General features: G+C 47.1%; 1 pseudogene; it reads right to left on the bottom strand.

Moving 5' to 3' along the window:
* Nucleotides 1–3,856: 3,856 nt before the first annotated feature.
* On the bottom strand, nt 3,857–15,528 carry LOC125942976 (uncharacterized; annotated as a pseudogene).
* Between the last annotated feature and the right edge of the window lie 301 nt (nt 15,529–15,829).

Here is a 15,829-nt window from a genome sequence, read left to right as displayed (position 1 = left end):
GCCGTCCTATACATTTCCTTGAATTAAACAATATACCTGATCCCTATCAGTGTGGCTTCAGAGAAAGGCGGTCCACAACTGATCATCTTGTGCGCATTGAAGGACATATGCGTGACGCATTTGTACATAAACAGTTTTTCTTGTCGATATTCCTCAATGTGGAAAAGGCGTACGACACAACTTGGCGTTACGGAATTTTGCGAGACTTGTCGGGAATGGGCATCTATGGTAATATGCTAAACATAATAGAAAGCTATTTGTCTAAACGTACCTTCCGTGTGAAAATCGGCAACGTACTGTCACGTCAATTTATACAGGAAACTGGTGTATCCCAAGGAGGTGTGCTTAGCTGCACACTGCTTGTCGTGAAGATGTCCAGGTGAAAATATTGCAACTGGAGACAACTGGGACCAGTTAAAGTGGCTTATGGCAGAATTCCCAGTGGGGACCAGTTGCCAGTTGGGACCAGTTACCAGTGGGTCCCAGATGGGACCAGTGGCCAGTGGGTACCAGTTGGGACCAGTTGCCTGTTGGCCCCAGTAGGGACTGGTCAGTCCCAGTATATAATAACCATGTGCTAGTGGTCTGCAGCTGGGCTCAGTAAAAATGTGACCCGATGGGGCCATTTTTTCGGCCCCAGTGCAAGAAAGACAAGCGTGGATCATCATCAAATGTTTATTTGATGCAGTCTACTAAGTGTCATTCGATGTAGCCACCTGCTTTTTCAGGGATTTTCTGCAGGCCTGATTTTTTTCAGTGAGAAGCCTAGGTATGGCACGTACTGCCTCAATCACATCCACCTGGCTTCTTTGCCCCCAATGCTGTAGTGTAGCTGGAAAGGAAAATATCACTAATATATGGGTAAAAACAATGTGTGCACACTGGGTCAGGTCTGCGACAAGTCATTTCCTAACGAAAGTTCGTGACACACCGGTGGTGCAGAAATAGTGACATGCCCAGGTTTTACCACCGTTTTAAAAGACTTTTGTTCATAAACTTCTCAGTACGCTGTGTTCAACCAATAGGGCTAAAAACACGTTTATGTGTGTCTAATAGGCCTGTTAATGTATTGGTATAATAGGTCTATTGGTGTGAAAGAAAATTTTGCAATGTACCAGATACATAACGAAAAACAGGTAAAATTGCTAGAAGCATTTATTAGCACAGCATGTACGTATTTTTACAGATTCCTCTTTCGAGATCTTCGTCGGGTCAGCAATCTTGATTGAGAGCTTTTCGTTGACTTCAACCAAAGGACGTCCTTTTGAGGAAATGGTTAAAAAAACCTGGGCACAAAAATACACTCATATAAAAGCAGTTCAAAACAGGGGTGCTAGTTCTACCACTACACGTTTAAGCTGGCAATATTTCCTTCCACATTAGAATAATGTGGAATAATAATGTTTATCATAATAAAAAATGACGCCACATGACATTACGGGACAATTATAAAGCACACAAAATCAACATAAGATGTGTGTTCCTTCGAAACAGTAGGCAGATATAAGGAACTCTAGACAGAAATCTTGCACAGCGTTTTCGGAAACAGGCATGTCATTGCTGCAACGCACACAGCAATCGGCCCGACGGCACTGTACAGAAGTACTTACGTACACCGTCACGATAAAAAATGAAAACACTTCATACTGTATGTACCATAGAAGCATAAATGAGAAGTATAATTACCTCGAAATGGTAAAGCGGGCGCCGGGAAAAACACTGCACATCTATGCACGCTGATAGATCCACAATGCCGCGAAGGACAGGGATAAAACAGTTGCCTTGTGTTTTGAAGTCGCAACAGCTGCCATAGATGATAAAACAATCCAAATATACTACTGCACGAATGATATTACGCAGGCGCTAACACCACGGGTGACGGGTTCCTTAAAAACACATTAGAGAGTTTTAGTTTCGCGTACGTGGAAGAGTTCGCGTAGGTGGAGCTCCTACGTGACTGAAATGCGCGTGCGTAGAACGTGGAGGCCGCCCGCGCGTCTTGCGGACGCTCGTGAGAACGTCGCGCTTGCGTTGCGTGCTCTACGTACGTGGCGGTCTGACGGGGCGCTCGCGAGTTACGAAACTATCGAGAGACAGCAGGTTTCAAGATGGCGGCAGACCAAGCGAACGCTCCGAGCAGTGCTCCGCGCCCAAGATTTTCAAAAAGCGACGACTTAGATCTACTTCGTGATCTTCGAGAGTGCAATCCATTCGAAGACATGATGCGGTATCCAATGAGATGAACTGAGATCGCCGTGCAGCTGTCGGCGGCCAGGGGAAAAGTGTTCAGTGCTCGAACTGTGGACGATCGCACAGACCTCCTGCTCACGCAGTACGCTGACAAGGACAGCAAAAGCCTCCAAAGGTAAATAATCTTGCTGCTTCAGTTGTGTGTAGCGCAAATAGATAGATGGTAAAGGTCAGTATATTTTTCGCACTTGCACGAGTACGCAGGTCAGGAACTGAGGAGGAGTATGAAGAGCAAGATAGCTGCTCCAAGAACTTCTCGACATGGCAAGAGAAAACCGCTACAGATATTGACGAATCCGAAAAACTTGTGGCAAACAGAGCTCTTCAGGTGGGGAAACTGCACGGCTTTCCAAGTCGGCGGCGTGCCGTTCCAGAGACGCTGCATCTGCAGCCGAAGCTGTGCCATCGAGCAGCAGCAACAGCAGCGGTACCAACTTGGGTAATGCACGCAAATACGTGCTTGTAGCCTATGACTGCTGCCGACCAACCCGCAAGTTAACCATTGCCCTTCACTATAATTTTATACGCCTGATACGTTTCCCTGTTCTTAACGTGACTTCTCTTGTATGTTTCACGGTGCATGTTTCAAAAAATTATTTTACTTGCTATTCGCACGACTGCAGGCACTGGCAATGCAACACCGTCGCTGTTGTTTGATCATATGATCACTGGCAATAGCGACACTGCAATCGTCATCTGTGGGGAGCTCTCTGATGTAGCAGCCAGCCCTTCCCCGTCGTCACCAGCGGGTTCGGCCATCTTAGGGGACACTCGCAACACCCAGGAGCTGCAATTGGCACGAAACGAGCCTGTGCGGAACTACGGTAAACAGTGTTTTTGTGCAAGCCTCCAAATGTAAGCATAGCTTTTTTAGAGGCGCTCACTATTCGCTCAAGTATGTGCTTTAACCTGAACGATTATTATCTGAAAGCTTTGTTGTATAATGTATAATGCACTTATTAAATATTTTTATTGTACAGGAAAACGAACCCAAGGTGGAAAGCAGGAAAAGGCAGACTTCCAGTTTTTAGAGAACAAGATGAAGCATGACCAATTTATGAAAGAAAAAGACTTCATCATAGAGTCCAGACGCCTTACATTAGAAGAGGATCGCCTTGCCTGGGAGAAAGAAAAAGCTTTCATCGAGTCTGAGTTAAGAGGGGAAGAAAGAAACCTAAAGGCTCAACAGCTGCCGAGGAAAGGCGTCAACGAGTGGAAGAACGCCGCATGGCAGCAGCTCAGCAGCAAGCATTCTTAAGCGTGCTGGAGAACATTGTGACAGAAGTTAATAAATGAATGAAGTCTGCAAATTTTGCTAGTTCGTGGTAGCGTGGCTCATGGTTGTGAATAAAGCTAACACAAGGGACAAAGAAACTGTCACTATTTTCGTTTTTGTCTCTTGTGTTAGCGCTGAGTTTTATTCACTACCATTAATAAACGAAGCGTGCACTGCTTTGTTGAAAAACGCCTTAATAGTCACTGCAAACGTGGGAAAAACTGAATAAGCTGTTGCGCACCCACAAACTCTGGCGTGGAATACTTACCGAGCTCGAACACAACGGCGAAGTTGTTTTGAATAATATGTTGCAGTTTTGCCACCGGGCAGCGATACCAAGATGCTAGTTCTTCACTGCAAGGGCCTCAGATGCTCCTGCAATGAAGGTGGATGCAATCCAAAGTACAGCGACACTTGGCTACCATACAAACATGTGTGGCAGTTTGCTAGGGTAGTGCTGCATATATACATTTCAGCAACCTGCTGCTTGAGGAGTTTTTGTTTTTTTGTGAAGTCCAGAAAGGCAAGTTCGCTAATAATATTTGCGAAACCCCACTCGACTGCTTGCCGAACACGGCTCATGCCTTTGTTGAATAACAGCTGTGTGTGTAACGCAGGAGACATGGCGGTCGTGCGAAGCTCTGTTTATTCCGAACTTCTTCCTTCACCACACTGCACCGCACCGTCCTTGTGCGGCTCGTCACACGCTTTTCCCTCACCCCGAGAGAGTCGTAGGTGTAGGGGTGGATGATATCGTCTTAATCTCCCCACATGTACGATGTCAGTCTGACGACCGAGTGGGGCCACGCTGCGGTCGATCTCGTAATTGACAGCTGAGATTTTGCGTATGATCGTATACGGTCCTTCCATGAATGCACTGAGTTTACCGCGGTTGGGGTGCCAGGGTGTCTCGTATAGAACACAGTCTCCCACTTGAAGCTCTGAGGGAAGAAATTTCTTGTCATATATGAGCTTGTTCTTTTCGTGATATGCCAGGGAATTGAGGACCGCGTTTGCGCGAGCTTCCTGCAGGTTCTCGGTAACGTTGGAGAGGAGCTGAGGGTAGGATGGTGTGCCATACATAAGAAAGCAGGGTGGGTAGCCCGTGACCTCGTGGGGTGTCTTGTACTCGTCGACAACGTCAGAGAGGAGACGCGTCCATGGTTTTCGGGGTTCGTCGTTGTTGATCTTGCAGCGAAGGCGAGTGACGATGGACTGATTAGTGCGCTCATTTAAGCCATTACGCTGTGGGCGTTGTGAGCTTGTATATAGCTGATGAATGTTATGTTTGAGGAATTGCTTGAATTTGCCAGCGGTGAATCCTGTGCCGCGGTCGGAAAGGAACTTCCGAGGCTTTCGAGCAATGAAAATACTCTTCAGGCAGGTAATGTAGGCGTCGCAGGTCTCATTTCTGTGTGCAAAAGCCCACACATAACGGGTGGCGTGGTCAACGGCCAAGTGAATGAATCTTTTGGAGGACCCGTAGTTGGCAAAACACCCGATAGTGTCCATGGCCAGAAGATCAAAGGGTTGCTCCGCGGGTGGTAATGACTCTAAGGAACCAAAACGTTTGGTTTTCGTCTTCTTGCAGCGCTGGCAAATATCGCAGTGTCGAACGTATTCGGAAACGTCGGTGACGATGTCAGGCCAATAATATTGTGGAGAGAGAGGTCGCAATGTCTTCTTTACTCAGACATGACCGAAAGCGTCATGAGCCTTCCGAAGAAGAGAAGACCGGAGAGCAAAAGGAACGTAGACTTTTCGTATCCCTCTGGGTGTCACTATGGTCATTCCATTCTCAATGATATGCTTGCAAGGCGGTTTGTCGTGGTGATGCTCTTGCAGTTGTTCAGCAGATAGGAGCTGAATAATAGGGTTTCTAGACAGTGCATAGGCTTCGATGTTAATGCCCTTTTGATGCTTGATGTTTACGTCGTACATGGAGAGCTTTAAGGACCATCGGAACAGACGGCCTCGAGGATTTTTGATGTTCTTAAGCCATTGCAACGCCGCGTGATCGGTGATCACAGTGAAAGGTTTTCCATGTAGATAACAATGCCATTTATCTATGGCATCAATAATTGCTAAACATTCAAGTTCTGTGATGACAGCTTGCGAGAATGGTATGCAACTGGATGCTCTCGACCTTCATCATCAGCCTGCTTCAAGACGGCGCCGATACCTTTGTTGGATACATCGCAGTAGAGCACACAAGGTTTGGTGGCATCGTAGATGGCAAGGATGGCTTCTTCCGTTACACATTTTTTAAGCTGAGTGAAAGCCAGTTCACAGTCAGGGTCCCAGTTCCAGGTGGCGTTTTTGCTGAGTAGGCGTGTCAATGGATGAGCGATTTCACTGAAGCGGGCGATGTACCGACGGTAAACATTGATGGTGCCGAGAAAACGCTGTAACTCTTTAGGGCGTGTTGGCGTGGGAAACCGCAGGATTGCCTCCACGTTGCTTTGTTTCGGAGTGACTGTGTCATTTTCCCCCGCAGGGGCGTCTGCGTAAGCAGGCGTTTGGTGTGTTGCGACACCACGGACCCGAGCACATGGGGGTCGGACCCTCCCGCGCCTAACCGTGCGTGGCTTAGCCGTGTCCGGGGAAAGGGGATCCTGGGGGTTGAGCCGATGCCGGGTGTTTGGACCTTTATGGCCCCTCGGCGGAGGCAACACACCCCTTTGGCCTCTGCTTCACGTAGACGGCACCCCCGGGCTGACCCACCCGGGGGAAATCGGTAGTTGCCTTTTCCTATCCCCCTCTCCGATCTTCGTCTTTCTCTCTCACTTGTAGTCTTTCCTGTATCCTCCTCTCTTCCTCTTATTTCCGACTTCGCAGGCAGCAAGGGTTAACCTGGTGTATTCTATCCAACCTAGGATATTTATATTAGGTTATAGTAGCTACGTACAGCTGGCGTCTGCGTCTCCTTCTGGTCTCGTAGCGTTCCCTTGTTGGGCTCGGTGGTGGGCGGCTGGCGTAGCTGCCGAAATCAAATATTTTTATGGCTAAAACGTCATTCCCCCCACTTTCTGATCGTCCTCTTTTTAAAAGAGGGCGCACCGATGAAACCTTGAAATTATTTATCCAGCAGAAAGAAACTTTTCCTCGTTTTCATGTTGTGCATTGTCCAAATCCTGAAAAAACCGTGAGAACACCATCTCCTTCCATTGTTGCTAAATGTCTAACTGACACAATAGGGCCTGGATACAAAGTTACTAAGATGGTGAGTGGCGACCTCCTACTCGAGGTTCGTGGCATCCAACAACATGGCAAACTGTCGAACCTTGTCGCATTCGGTGATGTCCCCGTCATGGTGACTCCACATCGCTCCATGAATACAGTCCGAGGAGTCGTATCAGATGATGATCTCCTAAATTTGACCGAAGAAGAACTTCTCGAGGGATGGAAGGACCAGAACGTTATCAAAGTCCAAAGAATAAAGATCAAGCGTGAAAACAAAGAAATCCCTACCAAGCACCTCATTCTAACCTTTGCATCGAGTACACTGCCAGATTCCCTCGAAACAGGGTACACAAAGACACGGATCCGAGCTTACATTCCTAACCCACGACGATGTTTCAAGTGCCAAAGATTCGGCCATGGCTCGCAAAGCTGCCGAGGCCGACTGACCTGTGCAAAATGCGGTGAATACGAACACAACTCTGACAACTGTAGTGCCACGCTCCACTGTTCAAACTGCGACGGTGGACACGCAGCCTACTTTCGTTCGTGCCCCACGTGGAAAAAAGAAAAGGATATCCTGACACTTAAAGTAAAAGAAAACATCTCATTTCAAGAAGCGCGGAAACGTGTTTCCTTCCTGCATGACGCAGGGTATGCTGGTGCAGCGCGAAAGAGGGCAACGCTGCAGCAGACTCCGGCATCGGCCCGGCACACAAAAAGTGTTGCCACGGCTGTGCCACCAGCCCCCCAGGCAACAGCAGCCAGCGCCGCTGCGCCGTTTCAGAAGGAGGGCCCATCAACCTCTGGGTTGGTGGCGTCCAAGGCCCTGCTTTTCGAGGCAAGGCCTACCCCAAAACTACCCCGCTCGAATGAGCGGAAGTCCAGCGGCTCCCAGGAGTCGATGGACACAACTCCAAGTCAGACGGCGCAGCTAGCGCCTCGGGAGCGGCGCGATTCTCGCGAACGCTCCAAGACAAACAAACCACGGATTACGGGGCCTGGGAAGGCTTCGTAAGCCAACTTGAATCCTCTTGACACACAGCACAATAACATAAACAATATGGATACACAAATATTACACTGGAATGTGAGAGGTCTTTTGCACAACCTTGATGACATTAAAGAACTACTACACAGATACAATCCAAAGGTGCTGTGTGTTCAGGAGACACACCTAAAACCAACACAATGTAACTTCCTTAGGAAATATGCCATGTTTCGAAAAGATCGAGATGACGCACTCGCCTCATCGGGTGGCGTGGCCATTATAGTGAACAAAGATGTTGCTTGTCAGCAGTTACCGCTCCGAACCCCTCTTGAGGCAGTCGCAGTCCGAGCTGTACTTTTTCAGAAGTTGGTCACTATAAGCTCCCTTTACATCCCTCCGAATTATCAACTTTCCAAATCAGAGTTTTTAAGCTTCATCGCTGAACTTCCCCAACCATATATCGTTGTTGGAGACCTAAATGCCCATAGCAGCCTGTGGGGTGACTCTCGCTGTGACGCGAGAGGGCGCCTAATTGAAAACTTTCTTTTCTCCACAGATGCGTGCTTGCTAAATAAAAAAGAGCCCACATTTTACAGCGTGGCACACAATACATACTCATCTATAGATTTAAGCATATCATCAAGTACACTCATGCCGTATCTGGAGTGGAACGTCATCAAAAACCCCTATGGGAGTGACCACTTCCCGATCTTTTTAACATTAACAAAAAGGGAGGAAAACCATCATCATGTTCCCCAGTGGAAAATTGACTCTGCCGATTGGAAGCAATACACAGAGCTCACCCGCCTAGCATGGGATGACATCCGTACATTCACCATTGACGACGCAGTGGCATATTTTACAGCATTTATTGTGAATATAGCGTCCATGTGTATCCCAGAAACACAACAAAAGCATTCCAAACGAAGAATTCCCTGGTGGAACGATGACTGTAGGGAAGCACGAAGAAAACAAAATAAGGCTTGGGGCCGCCTTCGTGACTCTCCAACTGCAGAAAACCTTATAAACTTCAAGAAAACAAAGAGTGAGGGTAGAAGAACGCGCCGCCTTGCCAAAAAGGAAAGCTGGCAAAAATACATATCAGGCATAAACTCTTACACAGACGGAAAAAAAGCCTGGAACCGAGTTAACAAATTAAACGGCCGGCAAACTCATCCTCTGCAATTAGTAAACAGTCGGGGTAACACTATCGAAGACCAGGCTGACTTTCTAGGTGCCCACTTCGAGTACATTTCTAGCTCGGCCCATTACACAGATACATTTCTACGATACCAGCGGCAAGCAGAGCGATTGCCCCTGGATCGGAAAATAACAAATAATGAACCTTACAACCGCCCATTTACCATGGCGGAATTTCAGGCGTCACTGAGTTGCTGTAATAAGACAGCGCCAGGAAGAGACAGAATAGCTTATGACATGATCAAACACTTACACCCTGAAACTCACAAAACACTTCTGTCGCTTTTTAACTCCATATTCTGTGGTGGGTATATCCCGGCTGCCTGGAAAGAGGCAATAATTATCCTTATTCTCAAAGAGGGCAAGGACCCGACTTCGGCTAGCAGTTACAGGCCTATAGCCCTAACAAGTTGCCTGTGCAAACTTTTTGAGAAAATGACTAACCGGCGCCTGATCCATTTTCTTGAAAGTAACAAAATACTAGATCCCTTACAGTGCGGTTTCAGGGAAGGTAGATCCACAACAGACCACGTTGTCCGCATCAAGACAAATATTCGGGATGCCTTCGTGCATCCGAATATTTTTCTTATCTGTATTTTTAGACATGGAGAAAGCATATGACACCACATGGCCTTTTGGTATCCTTCGTGATTTGGCAGGAATGGGCGTCCGAGGCAACTTGCTGAACGTGATTCAAAGTTATCTGTCGAACCGCACATTCCGTGTTCGAGTTGGTAACGTCTTATCGCGTCAATTTACCCAAGAGACTGGTGTACCACAAGGAGGTGTGCTGTGAGTTGAACTCTATTTGTTGTAAAAATGAATTCTCTCCACACTGTCATACCACGCACAGTTTTATTCTGTCTACGTGGATGATGTGCAAATCGGTTACAAATCTTGTAATCTTGCTATCTGCGAGCGACAGGTGCAGCTTGGCCTCAACAAGATTTCCAAGTGGGCTGACCAGAATGGCTTTAGACTAAACCCACAAAAAAGCACGTGCGACCTCTTTTCGAACAAAAGAGGTATGCAACCAGACCCCGTTATTGACCTTAATGGAGAACGGCTATCTGTGAGTCATGAATATAAATTTCTAGGCCTCATCTTAGACTCTAAGTTAACTTTTGTCCCGCACCTGAAGTACCTGAAAACAAAATACGTGAAGGCTATGAATCTGCTGAAGCTCTTGTCACGCACATCATGGGGAAGCGACAGGAGATGCCTCCTTAGCTTATACAAAAGCCTTGTACGCTCACGCCTTGACTACGGAGCCATAGTTTATAACTCTGCAACACCTAGTGCTTTAAAGATGTTAGACCCCGTTCACCATCTGGGTATTCGGCTTGCTACAGGCGCCTTCAGGACTAGCCCTGTAGAAAGCCTGTATGTGGAGTCGGATGAATGGTCCCTGCATCTACAAAGAGCGTATTTAAGTCTAACTTACTCCCTGAAGGTAAAGGCAGATGTAGAACACCCATGTCATTCCACTATAAGCGACATATCGGCTGCCAGGTTGTATCAAAACCGACCGTCCGTGAGGACTCCTTTCTCCCTGCGCCTAGAAGCCTTGGCTGAAGAAACAGGCATACTACTTAAAGAGAATGTCTTAACTGCTCCCAGTCGACTTCCACCACCTTGGGAATGGCAGACTATTGAGTGCGATGTCTCTTTCATAGAAATCTCCAAGCACGCACCTGAGACACATATACGTTCACACTTCCTCGAGCTTCAGGCGAAGTACTCGTGTGCAGAATTTTACACAGACGCTTCCAAATCTCCTGCTGGTGTTGCTTACGCAGCTCTGGGACCGTCTTTTTACACATCTGGTGCACTAAATCCGCATACAAGTATTTTTACAGCGGAAGATACGCTATCCTCTCGGCAATTAAACACATAAAGCTAATGAATGTTACCAAAGCAATTGTGTTCACAGACTCATTGAGCGTCGTTAAAGCTATAATGAGTCTACGAAAACACAAGAATTCAGTTTTTAATGAACTCTACAGCTGGTTATGCTCAGCTTACGTGGGCAACCAAGTGGTCATAGTGTGCTGGGTACCTGGCCATAGAGGCATAAAAGGCAATGTAGCTGCAGACGAAAGTGCCACGTCAGTAGTTTTTTAAACATACAGATAAAAACATAGCTATCCCTTACACAGACCTGAAGCCTTTCTTGCGCCATCAGTTGCGGAGATTTTGGCAAAGGCAGTGGGACAGCGAAGTTTCAAACAAGCTACATATGATCAAACCCAGTATAGGGAAATGGATGACAGAGAAAACGGCAAGACACAAAGAAGTGCTTCTCTGCAGGTTAAGAATAGGTCATACCTATGGCACACACTCATACCTCCTTTCTGGAAGTGATCCTCCAAAATGTGATAGGTGTGGAGACATTCTTACAGTTCTCCATGTTCTTGTAGAGTGCCCTGAAATAGAAGCCCAGCGTAAAAAGTACTTTTATCTCGCCTATCGTCAGCAAATCCCTCTTCACCCAGCATTCTTTCTTAACCATGAGCCGCTTTTTGATTTTAGTACAGTCTTAAAATTTTTAGCAGACGTAAACACTTTACAAATCATCTGGCCAGGGTATCTGTAGCGCAACCTCGTTTTGCAGGTTGCAGCTGCAGTAGAAAAAGTGTTTACAGCACGTGCCTCACAGCCCTTGCTTTCAAGGAACCTCCTGAGGCACTAGTGCTATTGTATACGATTTAGTACATCATTAATTCGTAACGGAATTGCTATAGTCATAACTCTAATCATTAGTCATTGTCATTATTTTAATACCAGTATATTTTACGCAATTTACAGCGTCTTTCTTTTAGGCCCTTTTACAGCCACGTTACATCAACCATTCAACTCATAGACCACTCTATTTATAGTGCAAAGAAAAACTATCACCATTTGTCATGGCGCTCTTTGGCCATATCTGGCCCTTGCGCCAATAAAAACCACATATTATTACTGTGTCATTTGAAACTGTGTCCCAGGTACTCAATGGAAGTTTGTGCGAACTGACATTTCTTCAATTTCAGTTTAACGCATTCGCTTCTAAAAGCGTTTAGAACCGCACCTAGACAATGTCATCGAAGTAGTTTGTGACGTGCGCCAAATGGTGTTTAGTCAAGATGGACTTGACAGCCCGTTCAAAAGTAGCTGGAGCGTTCCGGAGACCAAAAGGCAGACAAGCCATTCTATTCGTAGTGACCGGTACGTGTGACAAAGGCTGTTTTCGGGATGTCTCCCGGATGCATCCTCACGTGCCAGTAACCTGACGTTATGTCCAATGTCGAGAAGTACGTCGATTTCCCGAGAGAGTCAAGAATCTCGTCGATGCGAGGGATGGGTTGATAGTCGGGGACCGTCACTGCGTTTAGCTTGCGGTAATCTATGCAGAAACGCGTGCGTCCTTCTCCTTTCTTCTCGGCCAGAAGTGCCGGCGTAGCGTACGGTGACGTAGACAGTCTTATAACGCCTTGCGTGAGAAGGTCGTTGATTTGTCTGTCCATTTCGACGCTATCGGCTTCTGAGCATCGATGGGAACATTGTTGGTGAGAGGAATGTGATGCGTTTCACTAGTGATGCACCCAATGTCAGTCTGTGATTTGGAAAAACAATGTGCTCGTACTTATGGACAAGCTGCTTCAATGCCATCCTCTGAGTTTCATTTAGATGCACAAAATGACGAACTTCAACTTCCTGTAAACAAGCGTCCATGTTAGCCGTGGAATGGTTTTGTGGGCGAGGGTGGAGGATGTCACTCCCTTGGCGTAGAGTCAGGGTGTCAAGATCCAGAGACAAATTAAAGAGGCAGGCACTGTCCAAGCCAAGAACTAGGTTGCTCTTCATGCCTTGTAGAACATGTGCCTGAATTTCCTCTGTGATTTTTCCGATCTGTATCTTTAGATTGACGCGACCCAAAGTTTGGTAGATGATGTAACTTGTTGAACATTGATGCGTGAATCTCTCATTATTTGTAGGTGAAGAGCCGCCAACATTGCTTCGCTGATACAGGTAATCGTGGCTCCCGTATCAAGAGTAGCGCTGACAGGGTACCCGTTAATGAGTGCATCAAATTGAATTAACAGAGCTTTGGGTCGCCCTCGTCGTTTCCCTGGTTGGTAGCGAAAGCGGAAATGCTTGCGCGTCGTGAACATTCATTATGCCAGTGCATCTGTCGGGGCAAACCATGCATTGCGCAGTGTCTGCATTCGGACGCGGGTGCTCGTATCCGCGTATTAGGTAGACGCTGAGGGGCGCTGCCGCTTGCTGCGTTGATCTGCGTGTTTCGACCTGGTAGAACGCGCTGTGATTTAACTCGCTGCATAGTTGACTCTACTCGTTGCGCAGCTGAAAGCCACGTCGCTGGTGTAGACGGGTTAAGCCCAGCAACAGCCATCTCCATATCGGCGGGAAGGCCGTCGATGAGCCCTGATATAAGGTGCGCGTCCTTTAGGTCGGCAAGACGTCCCAGAGACATTTTTTCATTGTAGTAGTCCTTCAGGCTCTGGCCCGGTTTTAGCTGACAATGAATGAACTGACGGAAAGGATCCGCGACGGTGCTTGTAAAGCGTTGCGTCATGCATTGAGTGAGGGTCTCCCAAGATGCGTGAGTGTCAAAAACCTCGGTAAGGTACCATCGGAAGGCCTCACCTTCAAGGTAGTCGGAGAAATTGCACAGCTTGTCTCGCTCTGTCCATGCAGCGGCCGCAGTCTTCACCTCGAAGAGCCGGAGCCACTTGTCAAAGGAGACGTCCTCGGGCGCTCCCGAGTACTTCGGAATGCTGATGGCTTTCTTGGATGTTGTCATGATGTAGGGCACGGTAAATCCTGTCGACTAGTGTAACGCAGGAGACATGGCGGTCGTGCGAAGCTCTGTTTATTCCGAACTTCTTCCTTCGCCACACTGCACCGCGCCGTCCTTGTGCGGCTCGTCAAATGTGTATGTTTGGGAGGAGCGACTGTAGGGCTTCATGATAAGTGGTTTCAGGGGATACGCAGGGTCGCCATATATCACAAAATTGTGATTTTGCACCAGCCTCTCCAACTTCGAATAAAGGCCACTGGAGCGGAGTATTACTGCATAAAGAAACACATCGTACAAGCATAAAATAATCTGACTAGCGTGACTTATTGTATGATAACAACGCAAGAAGCAACACTAGGTTTTGCTCTTATCAAATGGAGGTAACATGTTTTTGCGCACTTGACACATTCACTTCAGTGAGTGCGGAATTTTGAGAAAAAGACGTAGCTGCATTATGTCGTCCTCCAGGATATGGACCGTCGACTTGGCACACTATGCCGTTGGGACACATGAGCGACTGATACTTTAAACAATCAACAGGCTTGTGGCCAGAAAAATATTCTCGTTGACTCCTTTTTGGGCGACAGATTGGCCGAGCCGTCCCGTCAATGAATGCCCAGCAATTGGGTAGCGTTGCGCCTTTGTTTTGGACAGCCTGCGATATGAAATAAATGTATTACAACAAATCCTTAGTAATGTTTCTTGTAATAGAAAACGCGTTATGTGCACTGGATGGAGAAAAGGCTTCTTCTACATGCACAAAGTATGCGATATGAGGTGACTAGCTTTGACTTTGTTAACACCGTTTCCACAAGAGGCCTCGTCATTCTGAAGACGGACAAATTAATGACATAAACAAAAATCAACGCCCGACTGAGTACCCTCCCCCTTATTTTGTTATGGTCTCGTTCATGTGGTTGCAGAAGTATTTTTGCACATGGTGTTTCTTCGGTGGCACATCTTTCTGTAACTTCATGCACATGCCTATAAAGGGTTGCTCTAGTGCAATCAGATGACCTATTAAAAGTATTCACTAAAGATGTACACATTATCCCAGCCTCTCAGGAGCAAGCTGTAGCTGAATACGATGGGCTAAGCTAAGTGCAAGTTGCAATCTTCGGCAGAAGTGCTAACTGCGCTGCTGTTCGCAAACACATAAGGCTTTCTATAACTCATGAATAGAAACGCGACACTGTGACCATAAAAAAATTACGATGCTATAATATGCGTGGAACTGCCCATATGACTAATGTGATTACGACCGTGGATGCGACGCCTAAATGTAGCTTGATTTAAAAGTAAACCAGAAAATTAAGCGAAATGGAGGGCCACTTTAATTAACACGAACGTATCCCGGCCTAATTTTCCGATACCGTGAGAATTGGAACTGATGAAACTGGGTCGCCCTCTTACACATGTATATTAAATATAAAGTTGGCTTATCTTTGCAGTCTTCAAGGCATGTAATAGCCAGTCGTGGTGGTTGCAGTCGGTCATAAGATGGCCAAACACACCTGTGATGTGCCTGATCACTTTAGAAGCTACACTCGACATTACTGAAGAGTGCCTACCGAAAATTGGTTCGAGGTCGCACCACCTATTCGGGTAAGCAAGTCGTCGAAGAGTGAAGCACAAAGCCTCTCGACCAGACACATTCACGTTTTGTGCACTTCTCACTGACTCCGGTAGCAGCAGCGCAGACAGTAGCTCGTCAAAGTCCACCTTCGCAAACCTGAATTGCTACCGGAAAAGTCCACCTTCTATTCTTGTTGTGTCAAGAAGTCCATTGCGCGAACGGTAGAGCAGCAGCTCTGACTTCCGCCTCATCAGATCCTCCACGTCGTTCAGCGAGGCACTTGAATACTGTCGCTCTGTCTCCGTCATGAGGAGGTCGTCAATTTCTGTCCAAGAGAGCATTGACAACAAACGCGGGTCAACAAGTACGCTGCGACCATGCCACAAATACAAACTGCGCAGTTCGCCTTGCAACAAAAGCACACTTCTGACTCCGACTCGGCTTGGACTTATTTGGCTGTAGTAGTGTCTTCGTCTGCCACCAGGGAGCACGCGGAAGCATTCATCGTATGTATGCGAGAGCTGCACGCAGGGACTTCTGGCGCTATAAACG

The sequence above is a fragment of the Dermacentor silvarum genome, chromosome 2 (assembly GCF_013339745.2).
Source record: "Dermacentor silvarum isolate Dsil-2018 chromosome 2, BIME_Dsil_1.4, whole genome shotgun sequence".
NCBI classification, from domain to species: domain Eukaryota; kingdom Metazoa; phylum Arthropoda; class Arachnida; order Ixodida; family Ixodidae; genus Dermacentor; species Dermacentor silvarum.
The sequence above is the reverse complement of the archived record's forward strand: the minus strand, read 5'-3'. Positions and strand labels throughout refer to the sequence as shown.